Source organism: Camellia sinensis, chromosome 1 (genome assembly GCF_055761805.1).
Source record: "Camellia sinensis isolate YWXY chromosome 1, ASM5576180v1, whole genome shotgun sequence".
NCBI lineage: Eukaryota > Viridiplantae > Streptophyta > Magnoliopsida > Ericales > Theaceae > Camellia > Camellia sinensis.
Genome location: NC_138961.1, coordinates 253856059 through 253871270, shown reverse-complemented (window position 1 = coordinate 253871270; position 15212 = coordinate 253856059).

Here is a 15212-nt window from a genome sequence, read left to right as displayed (position 1 = left end):
CAAAAAAAAAGAAGGAAAATCGGAGCATCTGAGTTTGTTTCAAATTCCATGATTGTATTCCGGATGCACCTCCTCAGGCCTTGTTAATGTTACTGAAGTATAAGTGCGCCTCTACCTCAAGTGTAAGCCTGCTTCAAGTCAGAATGGCAGTCCAAGCAGCACATGTGGTCTTCACATGCAGATGTCATCTCTTGCCAATATGAACAGGGTGTGCCCTTTTCAAGCTGAGTGTGTTGCAAAGTCCTCTGAGAGGTAAATCGGAGGCACCGGAGTACATATTTGATGCCCCTCTATTGCATAGGATGTGCACTTTCATATACACTTTTGTTACATACGTGCTGCGCATTGTTATGATTCATGCATAGAATATGCTAGCTTTCGATTCCGCATAGAATATGTTTGCTTTCGATTCCGCATAGAATATGCTTTGCTTTCAGTGTTGCATAGAATATGCTTGTCTCATGCACAAAATATGTCTTCAATATTGCGTAGAATATGCTTTCCATGTTGCATAGAAAATGCTCCCATACTTGCATAGAAAATGTATTTTATCGCACTTCTTTTGTGCACCTCACTCACACTGTCTTGCGGACCTTACCTGCACTTGTTAGTGCATTGCATTGTTCGCGCTTTCTTGTGCATCTTACCTGCACTTGTTAGTGCATTGCATCGCGCTATCTTGCGCACCTTACCTGTACTTGTTAGTGCATTGCATCGCACTGTTTTGTGCATTTAATCTACATCGCACTGTCTTGTGTACCTATATTGCATTGTCTTGCGCACCTCTTTAACCTGCGCTGTCACGCACGTTACTTGAATTGTCATACACCTCTTTACTTGCGTTGTCACGCACAGTTCACTTGCATTGTTATGCACTCATTCCTCCTGCATTGTCATGCATTGATTCGCTTGCATTGTTTTGCATCGTCCCACCTGCATTGTTATGCACGTTTCACTCGCATTGTTATGTACCCTTTCAATTGCATCGTTTTGCACAATCTCTTCCTTTTCGAAACACCAGGATACGTCCCTATGTTTCTCCTTCCTTCCGAAACACCGGGATGCGTCCCTATGTTTCTCCTTCCTTTTGAAACACCGGGATACATCCCTATATTTCTCCTTCCTTCTGAAACACCGGGATACGTCCCTATATTCCTCCTACCTTTCTAAAACACCGGGATACGTTCCTATGTTTTCTCTTCTCATTCCGAAACACCAGGATACGTCCTTATGTTTCTCCTTCTTCGGTTAAAAGCGTTTGGAATGCGTTCCAATGCTCATACCATTCCAAAACACCAGGATACATCTCTATGTTTCTCTCTCTTAGGTTAAAAGCGTTTGGAATATGTTCCAATGCTCACACCATTTCGAAATGCCGGGATACGTCCCTGTGTTTCTCCCTCTTCAGTTAAAAGTATTTGGAATACGTTCCAATGCTCACACCATTCCGAAACACCGGGATACGTCCCTATGTTTCTCTCTCTTTGGTTAAAAGCGTTTGAAATACGTTCCAATGCTCACACCATTTCTAAACGCCGGGATGCGTCCCTATGTTTCTCATTCTTCGGTTAAAAGCGTTTGGAGTACGTTCCAATGCTCACACCATTTCGAAACGTCGGGATACGTCCTTATGTTTCTCCCTCTTATCCGAAACACCGGGACACGTCCTTCTATTTCTCCCTTTTTGGTTAAGAGCATTTGGAATACGTTACAATGCTTATACCTTTTTGAAACACCGGGATACGTCCCTATGTTTCTTTCCCTTTGGTTAAGAGCATTTGGAATACGTTACAATGCTTATACCTTTTTGAAACACCGGGATACGTCCCTATGTTTCTTTCCCTTTGGTTAAGAGCATTTGGAATACATTCCAATGCTTATACCTTTCTGAAACACCGGGATACGTCTCCATGTTTCTCCCTCTTTGGATCAGAGCATTCGGAATACGTTCCAATGCTTATGCCATTCCGAACACCGGGATACGTCCCTGTTCTTCTCATTCCTTGGTTTAGAGCATTTGGAATACGTTCTAATGTTTGTACCATCCCCTTTCCTCTCTCGCTTGTGCTACGCTGAGAGGTTCTCCCTTTCCTTACACATTTTCAGCGTGTTTGGAATTTGTCTCAGGTTGCATTGTTTTGCATCCATCCAGCATTGTTATGCATCGCCCTTAGGTTGCATTGTCTTGCATCCTTCCACTTACGTTGTCACGTAGCTTTTCGTTTGCATTGTCATGCATATTGCTAACAATATTATACCTGTTAAGTTTCTTTCCTTTGCAGGCACGATATTGTATATACAGTTCATTTGAAGCTGGCGTGACCAGACGAACCGGACAGGTATTGTATATTCTCTGTGTGAGACGTAGCGAGAATTGAATAATTTTCTTACATCATTTCCGCATTGTAATGTAGTTCGGTTTGTTTTATGCTTGCTTTAAACTGTTGCATGATATGCTTCATTACAGCTTATTGCTTTGCATGATCATAAGTTATGCTCGGCTTTGTGCATTGTCTTGTATTTTGCCCCTGCCTTCGGGCGCATATCTTTATCTGTATCTTGTATACTTTGTCTAAGTTTTCGGCCTTGTCAAAAATGGGTCGTCTCTAGGCTTTGACATTCACTCCCATCATTGTTATGACTTTCGAGTTCTGTCAAAGAGGGGCAACTGTGGACACTCCATTTTTGACCATCCTCAAGACTTGAACGTCTTTATTTGAACACTCGATGATTATCCATGTTCGTGTTCGTCTTGAGTTCTCGGAGGTTTTGACCGCACGCCTTGCCTCAAGACCTCTCGACCTGTTTATTTTGTGCTTGGTTGTGGACTAAACACTTATGTTTTTTTTGCTTCTAAGGGCATGGAATGGCTTGTTGGCCATCCTCACACCTCACCAGCTATGGCCTGAGGCCACCGGCCCTGTTTTCTTGCTACCGGCCAACACCTTTGACCGGTCAGCATTGTTTAGGAAGCTTGACCCTTTTGAACCCTTGTTCTAGCTTCTTGAGGAAGCTTGAACCTTTTGAACCTTTGTTTTAGCTTCTTGATAAAGCTTGAACCCTTTGAACCTTTGTTTTAGCTTCTTGATGAAGCTTGAACCTTTTTTTAGCTTCTCCAAGAAGCTCGAACCCTTTGCTCTAGCTTCTCTAAGAAGCTTGACCCTTTGCTCCAAGCTTCTAAGAGAAGCTTGAACCTTTCTTAGCTTCTTGAGGAAGCTTGACCCCTTTTCTCTAGCTTCCTCAAGAAGCTTGACCCTTTTTGCTTTAGCTTCTAAGAGAAGCTTGGCCCTTTTGCTCAAGCTTCTAAGAGAAGTTTGGACCTTTGTTCCTCTATAAGAGAGAGCCCCTCCCTCATTAGAAAATGTTCCAAGAAATTTTGCTAAGGCATACACATATATCTCTCTTTGTCTCTACACTTAGGCTTAGAAAGAGTGAAGCTCTTGGCCCCTTTGCACACCAACTCTTAGCCTAACACCTTCATCATCAACCTAAGGATTTTGGAGGCTATTTTTAGAGGTTGAAGGTCTGGTTTTTTGGTCTCAAAGCTGCTGGTTTTGCTGAAGCTACAAGGGTAACACACTTTACCCTCTTTTGGTCTTTATTTTGCTTCATCTTTTAGCCATACTTGCAAGCATTTTCGAGCTTTGTCATAAACTGAAAAAAGTCTTATTTTGAGCTCCTTTTGAAGTTTGTTTAAGACCACTTTTGTGCTTGGAGTTGTCTACCCCCTCTTAGGCCTTATTTGGCCTCATTTTGTGCCTTTTTTGTGAGCTTCGGGACCACCATGTATTGGCCTTCTCACCACTGGATGGTGTTTTGAGGTCCTAAGAAGGAGAGGGCCATCCCCTCTCCTTATTGTCTTGTTTACTTGCATTTTTGGCCTTACAAAGGAGCCCATATTTGCATGCATCCCAAGCTTGGTTCAGGCCCTTTTTGGTGAGTTTTAGGACCTGCATAAGCTCTGTCTAGAGCTGGTTTTTCCATATTAGATATCCTTCTTGCATGTGTAGAACAACTTCTTTCATGGCCTTTCAAAGGAGCACCTCATTCTTGTATGTATTAGACACATTTCAATGGGTATTTGGTCATATTTTGGCATGCCATGAATCTGTTTTTGGATGGTTTGGTGGTCCCTCATATGCTCCATATGCTTGTAGTGTAAACCATGTTTACTAGCTTACATTGCATGTTATTTTGGCCCTCCATTCTAGCATATTTTGGCCATGCCTTAAACTGATTTTGTGCATGTTTTGGACTGCCTTAGCTTTTTTTTTATGTCCCATGGTCGAATGGTACTTGCCATGTATGCTTGTAGTGTAATAGTCATGCCTAGTCTTGAGTTTTGAAGCCTATTGCATGCTTATATTGAGGTGTTTGCATGTTTTGGCATCATTGGGTATGATATTTCAGAGCTTATACTTCTGCCATACTCCAATGTTTTCCATGCTTTAAGTGCTATTGAGAGCTGTGCTTGTATGCCATGTTACAATGTGTTGTGCATGTTATGTTGTTAACATTGTGTATGCCATGTCACTCCTTGCATTGTGTATGCTAGGTGGTTAGTTGCATTGAGCATGCCATAGTTCATATAGCATTGTGTGTGCCATATAGTCCATAGCATTGTGTATGCTAGGTTGTATGTTTGCATATTTAGGTTGTATGCCTATTGCATATTGCTTGCTAGCATACTCATTTTGCATTAGTTTGTTTGCATGCTTAGGTTGCATAGCATTGAGCATGCATCCCTTGCCTCTTGATCAATCATGATAGAGGTTGGGGCCCTTTATGTGTTTTGTGCATTTCATTCCATATTAAATTACACACTTGACTCTTTGGCCATCATGCATGGAAATGCGTGATTGGTGGCCCGAGAGTCGAATACCATACTCCCTTGAGTCTTAAACATGATAGGAAGGGTGATTGTGCATACATTGTTTTAAAAATGCATTGCCATGCTCTGTTTGCCCTATGTTGCTGTCAAACAGAATTCTGCAGGAATAGATGGCCAGTCGGCCATCTTCAGTGTCGGCCGGCTATCCATTGTTGGCCGAGAGCCTCACAACTGGTCGATGACCACTTTTCCATGGCCGGTGACCATTCCTCTTGGTCGGTGACCTCCCATAGTGTTCAGGGAGTGTTCCAGAACCGACCTTGGGACTCATGCAATTTTCAGAGGCATAAAGTAGTACAAACAGAGGCAACTGTGGCATGTCGATGGATTTTCAAGCAGAGCCGAGCATGCATATATTCATCCCTCTTCCCGAGGCTATTTTACTACTTTCAGTAGCTTAATTAATTTGTCAATTAGTTAGGTGGTTTTGTAATTAATTAATTAGCTTGTTAGTTGATTAATTTGTATTATTCATTCGGTCTCTCCGGGAGAGGGCAAATTGTGTAATAAGCGTGCGTGTGTGTGATGCATGTCTTCCAACCCCCACTTCTTTCTCCCTTTTATTTACTAGCTTATGATAGTTAGTTTAGGGCATGTTTCAATTAGCATACTTATGCTCGCATGTTTGCATTCATTCATCTGTCTTGCATGCACCGGGCTCGGCGCATCATGCTAACTGCATTGTATTTCAATTCCAAATTGAATACATGTTATCTGTTACATCTCATGTGCCATCTTAGAATAGTCGAGCCTATCTTAAGTTGTATTTTTGCATGTGTTGCATTAGGCATCTCAGCATAGTTAGGATTCATGCATGATTTCTAATTAGCTTCTCTTTTGGCTTGGAGTACTCGGTAAGCTTTTATGCTTTAGCATCCTTGCATGTGTGTGAGTGACTGCCATGATAGCATGCTTATAATGAGGCTATGTGCTTATATGATATAACTGCCTGAATGATTGTGGGTGAAGGTTGGGTTGCTTGAGTTGAAATAATTCGTCGAAACCCGTATTTTAACCTACTTGCGAGTAGCAAACTTCAATCCATTTTTCCAAAACAAACGGATATACGATGCTTTGTTCCAACTTAGGCAATCCAGTCTATACTTGTATGCTGTGCGCATCACATAGTAATTCTAGGCTAATAAACCGGAATAAGAGCACATAATGTTTTCAAAAAATCGATATCATGGTTAGTAGAGGCCAATCTTTGATCGGGCGAGTGGGGGTGCTCATAGCTGACCTTCCCCAATCGTACCCAAGTTCCCGAGCCGAGGCAACTTTGGTGATGACGGACACGTGGCCTTAGGCAACGAGTTAGGGTTTCCTAAATTCCCCCAAAATAAATATTTAGGTGGCGACTTTGTATCTGGCAAAGCAGTCTATGTTTGGCACTTCTTTCTAAAAATCTATTTTTCAAAACGATTTGCCGGATTTGGACTCTTTGGTGATTTATCAATCTCACATTGCACATTGTGAGATCAGATTAAGAACCGTGACAATTTGAGTCCGAACTGTAGTAAGCCCACAACGAACAAAACGGGATTTCCCTCCCGGGGGGTTCGGGGACGTCTACAGGTGGTAAACTAACAAGGTCCTTGGGAAAAACATCCGAATACTTGCAAACCACTCTCGGCAACTCAACCTCGGTCTCATCACACTCACTACTTATAAGGCTAGCGAGAAGTCCACAAAGCTCACTCTGCCCTCGCGGATCATACACTGGTGGCAACACACTACCAACCCGATCCCCCAAGAAATGGAAGCAATCCCCGCTCACGATACATACAGTGACCCTCTGGCGGTAACAATCAATAACTACCCGGTATGACGATAACCAGTCCATACCCAAAATCACATCAAAACTTAACATAGCCATAACTACAAATGAAAATGGAAGACGGCAGTTGGCGACCTCTATGTCACAACCTCTACATCCTTGTTTCAAAATCAATTCGCCCCCAACAAGCGATACAACACATATAGGAGATGCTAACTATGCTAACTCCAACCCCAAAACAGATGCAAATGCAGCAGATATAAAGGAATGGGATGCACCCGTATCAATCAACACATTGGCAACCGAGTTGCAAAACAAAAAGGTACCTCTCACAACAGATGGAGCCGGTACAAGATCCTACGCGGTAACAGCACACACGCGCCCGGTAGGTCTCTGGTCAACCTGCTCACCTCTCGGAGCAAAAGACTGCTACATAGACTGAGACGATGAAGCCCCTTGATTGGCCCTCGAGGCCTGAACAGACTATGCTGGTTGCGAACCCTGCGTCTGTCTCGAACCAGACGCACCTGGTATATCACCCAACTGTGGGCAGAACCTCTTCAGGTGCCCCGCCTGACCACACTGGTAACAAGAGGACAACCGACCTCTGCCCTGACTCTGGCTCTGTGGTCGAGCCGAAGATGAAGTTGTTCCCTGACCTCCTCTCCTCTATGGGCAAGCTGGAGGCTTGTGGCCCAGCTGACCACATTTGAAACAGGTAAAGTCTTCTTGGCTGCCTCTCCCAGAACCTGAACTCGGCACTGGAAAGGTAAATCTCGCTAAAGCACTCTAGGACAGCTGAGGGTTAGAACCCCTCTGCCTCCTACCGTCCTCCTAATTATCCTGACTCCTCTTGGAGCCCGTCTGTCTCTCCTCCTCCTCTTACATCATAGCCTCCACATGGGTCGCGACATCCACAAGACGCCCATACTCCCGGATCATAGAACCCCCAACTCTCATCTTGAGGCCATGCCTCAACTTCCTCTCGAACTCGATACAACAGCGTTCCTCAGACGCCACAAGCTCAGGTGTGAACCTGGATAAACTAGTAAATGCGGCCTCAAACTCGGCCACTGATAAACTCAGCTGCTTGAGCTGACAAAACTAGTCCCTCAGCTTTTCCCTAACAGCTGGGGCTAAGAACTTCTCCTAGAAAGCATCTACAAAGGCCTCTCATGTACCACCAACACGACCCCTCATGAACTTCCACCATTGACCCGCACCCTCCTTAAGCTGGAAAGATGCCAAGTGTAGACACCCCAGTTTTGACCGACCTTGAGACTCAGACGTCACCAGTTGAGCACTCGGTGATATTGCATATTGTGCTCGTTCAGAAGTTTCAGAATCTCGGCTGCGAGCCTTGCCTCCGGACTTCCAGACTCTTTTGTGCTTTACCTCGGTTTGCGAACCAGGCTCCGTTTTCTCTGTTTTCTCTTCCCGAAGGGAGGGAGAGGTCTCGTAGATCATCTCTCAGTGGCCATAGGCTACGATTCGTGGTCGTAGGCCGTTTTGCCCGTTTGGAGTCCGGTTTCCGGTTTTTCGGAGCCGTTGGCCGTCTGCCTCGGTTCGGGACCGCTTAACCACCTCCGTTTGCTCCAGTTTATTGCATGCAACTTATTTACTCCCTTTTGAGGGACATTGCGGTCCGAGAGACCAACTTCGTGGTCAAACACCACTTCCGATGCCTAACAGCCCACTTTCGGGGCCCCAAACTACGTATTTTGGCTCCCGAACCTTCATTCTGCATTTTTGAGCTTCGACCCAAACTTGAGATAGTCATATTTTGAGGTCTTTTTCATGTTTAATTGAGGACCTTTTGCTGTTTGAGATCTCCTACTGCCACTTGCTTCTTTACCCCTCTTTTAGGCCTTTTCTTGCATGATAGTTTAGGCCTACTTGTATTTATTTTCGTGGCTTGTCATAAATTAAAAAGTGTCTTATTTTGAGCCTCTCTTCAACTTTGTTGAAGGGCTCTCTTCGGTTTGAGATCTCCTACTATCACTTGCCCCTTTATCTCCCTTTTAGGCCAATTTTGGGGGGAAATTTGAATTTCATTTCCCCCCCATTTTTTCCCCTTCTTTTCCACCCTCTTGTGTCTATATAACAGACCCCCCAGCTGTGTTTTAGGGGTTAAAAAATTTTGATTTGGAGCTCTCACATTAAATCTCTCTCTCTCTCTACTTTAAGCCTTAAAAAATCCTTTTGATTCTTACACCATTTCCTCACCATCACCTAGCACCACATCACCACTCCATTCCAGCAGCTTGGAGGGTCTTCTTAGAGCTTAGGAGGCAGCATTTCTTGGTCCAAAACGCTGTCAAAGATTAGTCTTCAAGGGTAAGTCCTCTTCTCCTCTTTTTGACCCTTTTCTTGGTTCACATCTTAGCTCTTTGTGCTTGCATGTTGGGGCTCCGACCCTAACTGAAAATATCATTTTTTTGAACTCTATTTCATATTTGTTTAAGGGCCTCTCACTGTTTGAGGCTCCCTTTTTGCACTTGCTTCATTACCTCCTTTGTATGCCATTTTCTTGCATATTATTTTAGGCCTATATGTAAATTGTTTTGAGCTCTAGTCTGAACTGTAAAGAAGCTTATTTTGAGCCATTCTTCAACATTTTTGAAGGATTCATCACTATTTGTGTCTTCCTTTTGCCACTTGCCTTTATATCCCTCTTTTGGCCTCATTTTTGCATGATTTGTTAGCCCCTTTTGTTTGTGTTTCTGGACTTTGGTCCGAACTGTAAATGGCCTTATTTTGACCCCCTCTTCATGTTTCATCAAGGGTCTTTTGCTGTTTGATGTTTCCTTTTTCCTCCTTGTGTTTAGACCTCTTTTTAGGCCTTATTTTGTATAGTATTTTGAGCATGCTAGTGTACTGTTTTTGGCTCGGCCACCAACTGTATAATACCATATTTTGGGCCCCTCTTCAACATTGTAGAAGGGCCCTTCTCTGTTTAGGGACAGAAGCTGCCACTTGCTTCATTATCTTTCTTTCGGGGCCATTTTTGCATGCTAGCTTAGCCCCATTCGTGTTCACTATTTGGCTTTGCTTAAAACTGTAAATATGCTTATTTTGGGATTGCATTGAATCTATCTTCATGCTTCATGATCAAATAATGCATGCTTTGTATAGCTATAGGTCATTGCGTATGCCTAATTTTGCATTTCGGATACCATTTCATGCATCGGGTGCCATGTTTCCATGATTCGGGGTTGTTTTGCATCATATTTCGCTTCCAAAATTTGCATGTTTGCATATCATATTTCATGCCTTGCCATGTCTTGTTAGAGTGGCATTTGGTGCCTTAGGGTCGGTCCTCGGTTTGCGTGCACGTGTGCACGCATCTCGAGTGTCTCATTTTCATCCAATGGCCTCTTATGTGAGTGTGGCTGAGGTCCACTCATGTTGGTGTAAGTCCATCATGCATTGTGTATGCCATTTCATTTCATAGTATTGCGTATGCTAAGTTGTATGTTAGCGCATTGTGTATGCCATGTTATCTCGTGCATCGTGTATGCCATTTCATAGCATTGTGTATGCTAGGTTGTATCTTAATTGCATTTCATGCATGTCATGCATATTGCATTGTGCTTGGGATAGGAGTTAGTCCGAGCACGGGAAACGAGGGACGTTTCGTACTTCGAGTGACGGAACGTGTCTCAATTCTCAGTCACCGACACTTCGGATTATCCATGATGGAGTTTAGGTTTTGTTGTGTTTATGTGTGCATTCATTCCATATTGAGTCATGCAAATCGACTCCTCGACCATCATGCATCGATATGCGTGATTGGTGACACGAGGATCGAGGACTACACTCCCTGAAGAGTAGTCACGCATACATGTATGAAAATACATTGCCATGCCCCTTTCCTGCTCTCTGTTGCAGCAAATCAAGAATCAGCAGTCTTCCGGGCTTGGCGCGCTTTCCAAAAAATATTGCAAAACAGAGGCTAATTGGGGCAACACAGTGGATTTCCGTGCAAAGGCGACCCGGACATGCATCATCCATCATCTGGAGAAGAGTCAAGACAGTCCCTGGCTTGCATGCCAATTTATTATTTTTCTTAGTTAATTTGTAAATTAATTAGAGATTTGTACATATTTGGGCTGTATTATTTGGACTGTATTATTTGGACTGTACTATTTATTTGGACCTTCCGAGCGAGGGCATAATTGTAATAAGTGTGCGTGTGTGTGATGTATACCTTCCAACCCCACGTCTTTCTCCCTTTTATTTACCCGCTTATGATGGTTAGATTAGGGCATGTTCCAATTAGCATAACAGTATGATAGCATGTTTGCATTCATCCATTTGTTTTGCATGCACCGGGCTCGGCGCATCATACTAACTGCATTGTATTTTCAATTCCAAGTTGAATACATGTTAGCTGTAGCATTTCATATGCCATGTTTAGAATAGCCGAGCCTGCTATAGTTGCATTTTTACATGTGTTGCATTAGGCATTTCTGTATAATTAGGATCATGCATGGATTTCTAATTAGCTTTTGTTTTGGCTTGGAGTACTCGGTGAGTTTTATGCTTTAGCATCCTTGCATGTGTGTAAGTGACTACCATGATAGCATGCTTACCATGAGGCTATTTGCTTATGTGATATAACTGCCTGAATGTTTGTGAGTGAAGGTTGGGTCATTTGGATTGGAACAAATCATTGACTGTGAGTTTTAAGCCCACTAGATAGTGGCAAAACCATCTTTTCTAAGCCCACCCGAGGGTGGCAAATTCACGTCTTAGCCTACTTGCGGGTAGCACCATCAAACCATTTTCAAACAAACAAACATGAAATGTTTTGTTCCAATTCAGGCGATCCAGTCTATACTTGTATGCTGTGCGCATCACATAGTAAATCTAGGCTAATAACCGGAATAAGAACACACAATGTTTTCAAAACTTGATATCATGGTTAGTAGAGGCCGATCTTTGATCGGGCGAGTGGGGGTGCTCACGAAGTGACCTTCCCCAATCGTACCCAAGCTCCCGAGCCGAGGCAACTTTGGTGATGACGGACACGTGGCCTTAGGCAACGAGTCAGGGTTTCCTAAATTCTCCCAAAATAAATATTTAGGTGGCGACTCTGTATCTGGTAAAGCAGTCCATGTTTGGCACTTCTTTCAAAAATCTGTTTTCTCAAAACGATTTGCCGGATTTGGACTCTTTGGTTCAGACTTAGAATCGTGACAATTTGAGAGTCCTGAACTGTAGTGAGCCCAATATCGAACGGAACGGGGGTTCGTTCCTCCCGGGGCGTTCGGGGATGTCTACAGTTTCTGGCGACTCTGCTGGGGAGTTAGAGAACTTGACTCGAACTCATGATATCTGATTTTGACTACACTTATGTGTTTCTTTGCATTGCATTTGCATTGGTGCGCCTAGGACACCATGTTTGCCATCTGCTATTCCTGAACGGTTTGCCGGAGGCTTGTCTTGTCAAGGCTTGACCATAAGGCTGACCAGTTGTGGGCTTTGCCAGTATGGGAACACAAACCCCGATTTTACTGGGGCACCCTTTTTGACCATTCGACCTAGTGCATATTCGGAATCCATAGTGACCATTCCAAGCTAGGACAGGTTGCTTACCCGATTGTAGGTTGTTTGAAACCGCTGCGTGCGTAGTGAAACCCTAGCTCCTGACAAAATAGGACAGGGAAACCCTACCCCAACATAGGGGTGTTTTGGCTCTCACTTGCTTGTTATGTGCTTTTAGAGTGCGTCTCTACAGGAATGCATGTATCAGTTTGCAAGTCTAGGTATCAGGTCTGCGGGCATCAAAATCTGAAGAATCAGTTTTACCCGAGGGTATCAGATTTGAGGCAGAATTTTGGGGGCAGAATTCAGTAGAGGGCACAGTCATCCTACTATGCTCGTATCTGTTTTGGTAAAGTTAGGCTGAGATGCTGCATGTTTTCTTTTTTGCTAGGTAGTCTGGGAACCATAGTTTCAGAAGGCTCCGATATCTCCCGAGGTTCATCGAACTTATGCTGATAGACTTTGTCAGGTCAGAGATTCAGTTCAAGGGCAATCAGTGTTCCTTTGCCAGAGGCAAGGTAAAAGGGCCAGTCAGGCACAAATCACCAGTTCAGCAGTTACCAGATCAGTGGCCCTTATCTACCCCACTAGTGAACAGTCAAGCTGAGGTCTCAGTTTCTACTGCAGGGATAGATACCAGTCAGTTAGATGCATCAGCAGAACACATCAAGGATGGAGGCAATGATGCGCCAGATGCAAGAAAGTATGAAACTCATGCAGCAAGATGCTGTCCGCCAAGCTGAATTCGCCAAACAGCAGGCTGCGGTCATGGCCCAATAGGCAGAGCTAATCACCAGATTGCAACAGCAAAACGGAGCATCTGCTTCGCATCAAGCTCCCCCCCACCAGTAGATCCAATACCCGGGGAGATGCCAAATGTCCAAGAAAGTACGGATATTCCGACAGGGCCGGCTCCGCCCCCAATCTTACCCCAGCTGTCTAAAGTACCAATCAATCCATCGAACTCTCCCTTTGAGTTCGAGGTAGACCATACAGCGTTGAAGTTGAGCAAGCTTGAAAAGTTGTTCAAGAAATTCCAGGGGGTAAAGTCCATCCCGAACATTGAGGACGGGTACACCGACGCAGTTGTGACACTGCCGGACAGGTTCAAGATGCCTCACATCGACCGTTTTGACGGGTCAAGAGATCCCATGGTCCACCTGAGTTTGTTTTCAGATGTTCTGCGCCCGATGGGCTTGACAAGGTTACAGAAGCTTTCCCTTTTTGGCAGGACCCTGTCGGGTATCGCGGCCATCTAGTACGCCAAATTGGAGGATTCAGTGAAACGAAGCTGGGAGGAGATGGCCGAGGCCTTCGTCGCACAATATTCATACAATACCCAAATCGAGATTACGACCCGTGATTTTAAGACGACGAGACAGGAGCCTAAGGAGAGCTTCTCAGAATTCGTGGCCCGCTGGAGGGCCAAAGCCTCAATGATGACCCTTAGGCCCACTGACAAAGATCAAATTCGGATGATTGTGCGTAATCTCCAGCCCAAGCTTATGCAGAAAATGATTGTTCTCCCCTTCCCCACCTTTTCAGACTTACATGAGATGGAAGTACAGATCGAGGATGCTATGAAGCAGGGCCTCATTGACCAGGAGAAGGAGCAGCCCAGGAGGGCGTTTACCCGCAGTTCGAATGCGACCACCAGTGGTGATGCAGCTGCAAGATCTTCTGAAGTGGGCATGGTCACTACTATCACATCAAAAAAAGCTACCCCATTCACCGGTGCATTCGGGAGTAGCTCGCAAGCAGCCAAATATCTACCCCAAGCCAAGAAGGTTTTCACCCCACTTTATATGCCTTTGTCAAAGGCTCTAGGGGTTTTGATCAAGAAAGGGCATTTGAAGCCCCTGGAGCCGCAGCCATTACCAAAGAACCTCCCTCTCTCACACAACCCAGCCGACTACTGTGCCTTCCATCAGCGAGCTGGCCATGACACTGACATGTGCTTTCGTCTCCGCCACGAAATACAAGATCTGATCGACAACGGGGTCATCGTCGCACCAAGTCCTGCAAAGTCTATCGGCACTTGATCAGTGAACTTGGGGGGAATAATGTGACTATGTGATCGGGGGATGAACCACCTGCGGATGGCACTCGATTTATTCCAGATATGGCGTATGGCACGCACCGTTTTGAGCAGTTGACGAATGCTACATTCTGACTTGGGTATTGAGTCAGTCTTGTTGTTTTGTTTTGAGTTTGTCCTTTTGTTTTGAGTCAGTCTTCTCATACTGAATTAGTTGAGGTCTGTCTTGTCGTATCGAGTCAGTCCTGTTGTATAGGAGTCGGGTGATCTCAGGGGTGTTACCTCGGACATCACTGTTTTGTTTCGTGTTTGTCTTTTTGCTTTCTTTGAGTCTGTTTCTACCGAGGAGCCAGTTGTGCCAACAGATCTCGATGAAACAGCAGTGATTTTCACACTCTTGTATTTGCTTCAGCCGTGCGCCAGTTGTGCCAGAAGATTTGAATGAAACGGCAATGCATCTCACCTGCTCTTTTGTGCCTTGAATTCATTACATCGACCTAAATTTTTCAAAACCTTTTGAACACTGCGGTGAAAACGAAGAGGAGGGAATTCCTCGGGTTTTGTAAAAATTTGATCAATTAAGAGAAAGAGAGGCATGCTAAGCCCTTAATGAATGAAATCATGCTTGTTAGTGTGAGTACTGGGAAGGATCCTGGCTTGATCCAGATTGGTTCTACACTGTCTTCAGTGCGAGCGACTGGTCGCTTTCTTAAAAGATTTCAAAAAATGTTTTGCGCGGTCCTGCGAAGACCTGTGTAGAATCGCTCTTGAGATTGTGCAGCCTAGGATCGCTCTCAGCCTCAGACTCGACCCCTCTGCTTTCAAAACCTTGAACTCGAATTTAGAACGTTCAACGGTCAACTACAATGTGAGGCCTGTGTGGCCAGATTCAAAGCAACCCTCGAACAAGAGGCAAGGAAGTCAGATCAAGAAGACCAGATGTCATCAAAAGAAGC